Source organism: Saccoglossus kowalevskii, chromosome 6, assembly GCF_978046115.1.
Source record: "Saccoglossus kowalevskii chromosome 6, keSacKowa6.1, whole genome shotgun sequence".
NCBI lineage: Eukaryota > Metazoa > Hemichordata > Enteropneusta > Harrimaniidae > Saccoglossus > Saccoglossus kowalevskii.
The window spans coordinates 36,427,692-36,433,691 of record NC_140646.1 but is presented as its reverse complement, the minus strand read 5'-3'; the positions used below and the strand labels follow the sequence as shown (position 1 = coordinate 36,433,691).

General features: G+C 35.0%; 1 long non-coding RNA gene across 1 annotated transcript; it reads right to left on the bottom strand.

Moving 5' to 3' along the window:
- Positions 1 to 376: 376 nt before the first annotated feature.
- LOC146742749 (uncharacterized) lies at positions 377 to 1,304 on the bottom strand. Its single transcript, XR_014929855.1, has 2 exons — positions 721 to 1,304; positions 377 to 494 (listed from the first exon to the last, which is right to left on the bottom strand). It is a non-coding gene; the product is annotated as an uncharacterized LOC146742749 (long non-coding RNA).
- Between the last annotated feature and the right edge of the window lie 4,696 nt (positions 1,305 to 6,000).

Genomic DNA, 6,000 nt, shown 5'->3' with positions numbered 1-6,000 from the left:
CACACACACACACACACACACACACACACGTTAATAAATACACGTCATTTTGAAAACTAATGGAGTTTATTGCACAAAAGAAGTAAACAAGAATGAAATATTGACATGGAGTATATATTTATGACATGGTTGAGTATTTTTTTAACGTCACAAAAAAACATACGATGTGAGTAAGGAAAATAGTTGCGTAGTGTATAAATGTTTAGCGTGATTAAATATTTCTTTGTTAACACCTCGAAAAATACGTAGATACATGTAAATGTGCGGCGTGGTTAAATTTATTTTTAATGCCACAAAAAATACGAGTACATAAACGATTCGATTAAAACACAGAAACGAGAAAAGCCAATAATAGTAAACATTGATCAATAAAAAATAATTCATTCTATATATACATATGTTGTTTATTTTTACATTTCTTACTTCCTTTCAATGAGTCAAGCAGTCTGTACACTTTTTTTTTTTATTCCATCACTATAATCAGAATCGCTCATCTGTCGTACAAGAAAGAGAGAGAGAGAGAGGATAATATTAAAAACCGATAGTTATATAAAGAAAGTATAAGTTATGTGTTGAAAATTTAATAGTATGAATTATCCCGTAAAACTGCGGTCATCAATCCGCTAAAATGCAAAGTATGCAAAATCGGTTGATCGACGTACAGTTTGTTTTTCAAAAAAATGGCGGACTACGCTACTATGAGTTAAAATGTATAATTACCTGATCGTTTCACAGAATAACTTTTGACATACATAATCATCACACGGAATGAGTTTACGGTGTAACGTAGCGATTTTCGTTTTTCCCTCGACGAAGAAAATATGTCCTCGCTTCTTGCCAAAGATTCAAAGGCGGTAGACCAAGTTTGACCTTCCGTGAAAAGTTCATCTCATGGACACTACGAGTCATACAGGACGTATTGGCAACACATGGCTTGAAAGTATTTGATGATTGTAGATCCACGTACGTGAAATCTTATAAATTCCATGACATGACTACCGTACGAGTCATAATAGTCTTCGTGGTAAGGGTATTTCAGACAGAAAGTGGCCCAACGCGTTCCACTCGCGAATATCAACGGTGTTTGATATAAGCGATGTGTATCATTCCGAAGCACACTTGTGAATGCCAGTCTGAACTCAATCACAAGATTAAATGTAAGGCGTGTCTAGTCCTAAGTGTTCCCAACGTGAAATAGACCTCCCACGTAGATGATAAACAACAGATGTTGGTATATTTATGTTATCTAAAACATGAACACTCACAAACAGCCTGAGGGATATCGAGTTTCAAGTTGAAAGCGTGAATTTCGACCTGCGTGTATGGGATACTGATAACATGACTCGACATTCTGTTGACCCCGGCACTATCAGTCAATTCACTGACTTAAACCACAGTCACTCTACTAGAACGGTTAGGAAGCGCCGCGTCATTCTATTGTACCCACCCTTGTCTCCATAAACATTGAAACAAGAGAGGTGTTAACGAGTTAAGAAGTCATTAGCATTAAACAGGCGACGGAAAACACGCGATAAATCATGAGACAGTGCGAGAGTTGCGTCATTTTCCCCCACAAAGCATTGCAATACATGGCACTTTGACCTTTCAACGAAGAGCAGTCTCAAATGCGGAAATGAACATGCTTTGTATATACACGTTTTTTCGCGAGAAAATCTTGCTGTCTTGTATGGCATTCTGAAATTATAAATAGTTAATAGAATACTATATTAGTGAATTTCCCCCAAAAGTCGCCCCTGTCTCGACTGAATCAAAACATGTTGAACGGGATTTGTATCAGTCGTCAAATAAAGCGAATGGAGGGATATGAAAGCACGACAATCAAAAATCTCTTTTGTCCAATTACCTCCTATGAAAACTATGCAATAAAGCAACACGGCGACCACCTCCATAGACGAAAACATGCAAAACTTCGCCATAAAGTGACTCTAAAAACACACAAAAAATACGAGAATGGACAAAGGAATATTGTAAAGGTTTGCAGACATCAATGTTTTTAGCGATAAAATTGTTTCTAAACTGAGTGAGGGGTTTATTTTACGGACCGAAAGACTGTTAGAGATCAAGACAAAGAGACTGTCAACAAAACACCGTTTTTCTCGAGTAAAGCATCTTCAAGATTGCAAAAGAATGCTCATCTGAAAAATACAATATCACTCCTAGTCACAGTTCAGTTGAGATTGTAGTTTGATGTAAAAATAAAGCACAATTTAAAAAAGTTCACGGTCTTCTCGAGGGTCTTCTCGAGCAACATCGAACGCAATAAATAATGGTGAAAAATAGTGCATTCCAATGACAAATACGTCATAGTTTTGAGACCAGCATAGGTTCTCAGAAGCTGCTCGTTCACACCTTTAACCAATAGAGCTTCCTAACCGTCCTAGTAGAGTGACTCCTAGTAGAGTGACTGTGCTTAAATTATTTTTATCAATTAGCCTTTGCTAAAATACTACCGTCATTTTCCACGTCATTAAAAAAAACATGGCCCGCAGCGGAGGGATTTGAAATAAAACACGTTCAATCTCGTAATGACGCGTTCTCCGTGTCAATGTTACGATTATACTCGAAATTGACTATTTGGGGGATAAAAACTGGGTCAACTTGATTCAGTCAACATGAATCTGACCCAGGCAGTATGATGATTCCAGTCCGTCACCAATTCACTTGTCTGAAAAGGCACACCCCAAGGGTGTATGACGCCTTGTCTCAATTCAGGCCGAATCAAAGACTGTGCACGCCGTCGATCTATATCTGTGATCGATGTAGACGAGAAACATTCCACCACTCTGATCGTTTTTATATCATCGGTAATTCAGTGTACCGCTCGAATGTAATGCATCAATCAATAGTTTAGTTTTGAAGGTTTATTTTACAATAACTGGAAAACCGACCGAAATCGCGAAATTTTAGGATTCAATCTTTACTCAGTCAAACATCAAAACTAAGTATTCAGTTCATTCTCTCTTCACTAATAAAATGGCAGTACTCAGCAAACTATCATTCATCGTTTTTTTAAACATCATTTCGAGTATCCACGATTTCGAAATACTAGAAGAGGCAAGAACGAACGTTACATTTGAATGGTCAAATGACAAGGGGCTGACCCCGCTCGAACGTGCAACAGAATGTATTGTAAATACATTGACCCATTTGAAAAACAGAGTCAACCTCAAAACATTGAGAGCCATAGCCGATGCTTCAAACAACGAGTTTCTCTTCAAATGGTTCAAAACCAAATTAAATGAAGCACTATGATTCGTCACAAATTACGCTGACATCCTTAGCAGCCTGGCAAAAGAAATCACTCAACTAACCACACCACCAGATTCAAATTTCCACGATCAACGACAAAAAAGAAACATTATAGGCGATCTCCTGTTCGAGATAACAGCCTTGGCTTGGCTACAAAGAGACAATTGTAGTTACTAGCTCGAGAAATTGACCCATATTTCTAAGACAAAATTAACCAAATTTTGAAATTATACATATTTTAATACCAAACTTGTTATTTTTACCAACAAACTACTGAATCACAGTACGTATAATAACGTATACCATTGACAAATTCAGACTCCGCTTATAAATTATACTCGATTATGTCTTTACCACTAATTTAAAATAAACAGTTATATTGGAAAGAATGAGATGAAATTTTATTATTATCATTGTAGATTCAATAAGCAAACTGGAAGCGGGTCAAGAAATCGTAAATGTTTCATATTATAGAGATGGTGCGTAGTTTGTTCTTTGACGGTAAACACGTACGCATTTTCAATGGCGAACATCGACCAGTAATAATGGCATACACTTTGTATGCTAATTCATGTTTAATAAAATGCGCTAAGTTTTGATTATTCCCATGATGTACAGAGAGCACTCGCTTATCCATTAGACAGATTCCACTATACAATTATAATATCCTGACCGCATTGTTTAAACTCTCGTAAATCGACTGTTTGACGTGACTGGGGCACCGGTGGACGAGAAATGCGTGCGTGCACATTACATTTCGTTAACACTTTCATTCATAATAGTATCACTTGCAATATGGCGTAATATCAATCGACGATCCTCAAAATACTGTATGTATGTATGCACGTTGTAGTTCGAATGATTAGATATTTCTTTTATTTTGCCATTTTTGTCGATTCTTTCATTATGAACAGTGTTGACTTGCTCTCGAAATAAATACTTTACACCGATGTTACCGTTTGTAATGTTTATAGTGTATACGTGAAAGATATTCGCCTTTGAAATAATAATTGAAGACACAACTATATAGTCTTCAAATCAGCTGGGTGTTATTATTGAAGTAACGCACGACGCGTGATATTGTTTTAATGGGGTCTGATCGCGTTTCATAACTCCTGTATTGAATAATGCCATGAATCAAATTGTCCTAACAACATGGTAAACACGGGTCAGCAATAAGTAGCTATTTTATCGGTGAGGAAAGATCTGCTTCTTGATTGCGATTATGATTATGTCTAATATAATTTATAATAATCTATTACTCTACGTACACAACTTGAAGCGGGCTTTTCAATTCAACTCACTGCGGCCGTACACAACATGGCTAGTTCCCCCTTCGAAAGAGTGCGTGCGTGTGCTGCGTTAGCAACACTATCTGTGACCACTGAGCTTTTCAAATATTTACAAAGCACGATGTGATAACTGAGGTGGTAAACTGACCATGATGTCAATATCCAACCATCTAATTTGCACAATAATAATTAAAATTGAAACCGTATTCATGCGTGGGATCTTGGTTGGAAATACAACGAAGTAACAAAAAACCAGCAAAGTGTAACAATAATAAAATCACAAACATGTGAATGTAAAGCAAAAAAAAAAATATTTGGTGGTTGGTTTAGGCATTTGGCATTTTAGGATTTTTTTTTTCTTATCGTGCCCTGAATCAGATGTGGACGAATGTTCCTAGCTCAATGATTGTTTTGTCATTTTAACTTTTTTAGTATACCTGTTAGGTGTTCATCATCTGTCCTAAAGTTGATTTTATTGTATTTAATATTTTAATCATGATTTTTTTTTGTTTCTTATTGTATAGATTACAAATGAGAAGATATTGTTTTTCGTTCACTGTTTTGTCATTTTAACTTTTTTAGTATACCTGTTAGGTGTTCATCATCTGTCCTAAAGTTGATTTTATTGTATTTAATATTTTAATCATGATTTTTTTTGTTTCTTATTGTATAGATTACAAATGAGAAGATATTGTTTTTCGTTCACAATTTTCTAGTTGTCACAAACTGAGCAAATTCAGTCTTCAACTATAAGATTATATACAATAAAGTAAGAAAAATAAGCAATGTGTAACAATAATAAAATCACAAACATTTGAATGTAAAGAAAAACAAAATTATTTTGTGGTTGGTTTAGGCATCTGGTATTTTAGTTTTTTTCTTGTCGTAACCTGAAACAGATGTGGACGAATTTTCCTAGCTCAATGATTATTTTGTCATTTTAACTTCTTAGTATATCTTTTAGGTGTTCATCGTCCGTCCTAAAGTTGATTTTATTGTATTTAATATTTTAATCATGATTATTTCTTTCCTCCATGTATAAATTACAATTGAGAAGTTGTTTTTCGTTCTCAATTTTCTAGTTGTCACAAACTGGGCAAATTTAGTCTTCAGCTATAAAGTTATTATATCTACCCCTTTCCATTTGAAGGGTATGAGCCTTTATTCCGAGTTTCGCCTTAGCGCAGCACTATGTTTTAGATTTTTGATTGTGGTGATATATTTTTTTATATGCAAATTCTGTTTTAATTTTTCTGTAAGTTCGTAACTTGTTTTTATGATGTGTACTTTTATTTGCATCGTGTAATGTTTCTGTGCTATGAATTTCTAAAGGATTGTTCGAATTACCTGTCAATGTTTCAATGATTTTCTTTTTTGTCATCCTGAGATTTATGTGTATTCCAAAATATTTTTTTTCCATAGTCAAATTGTCTAAAAT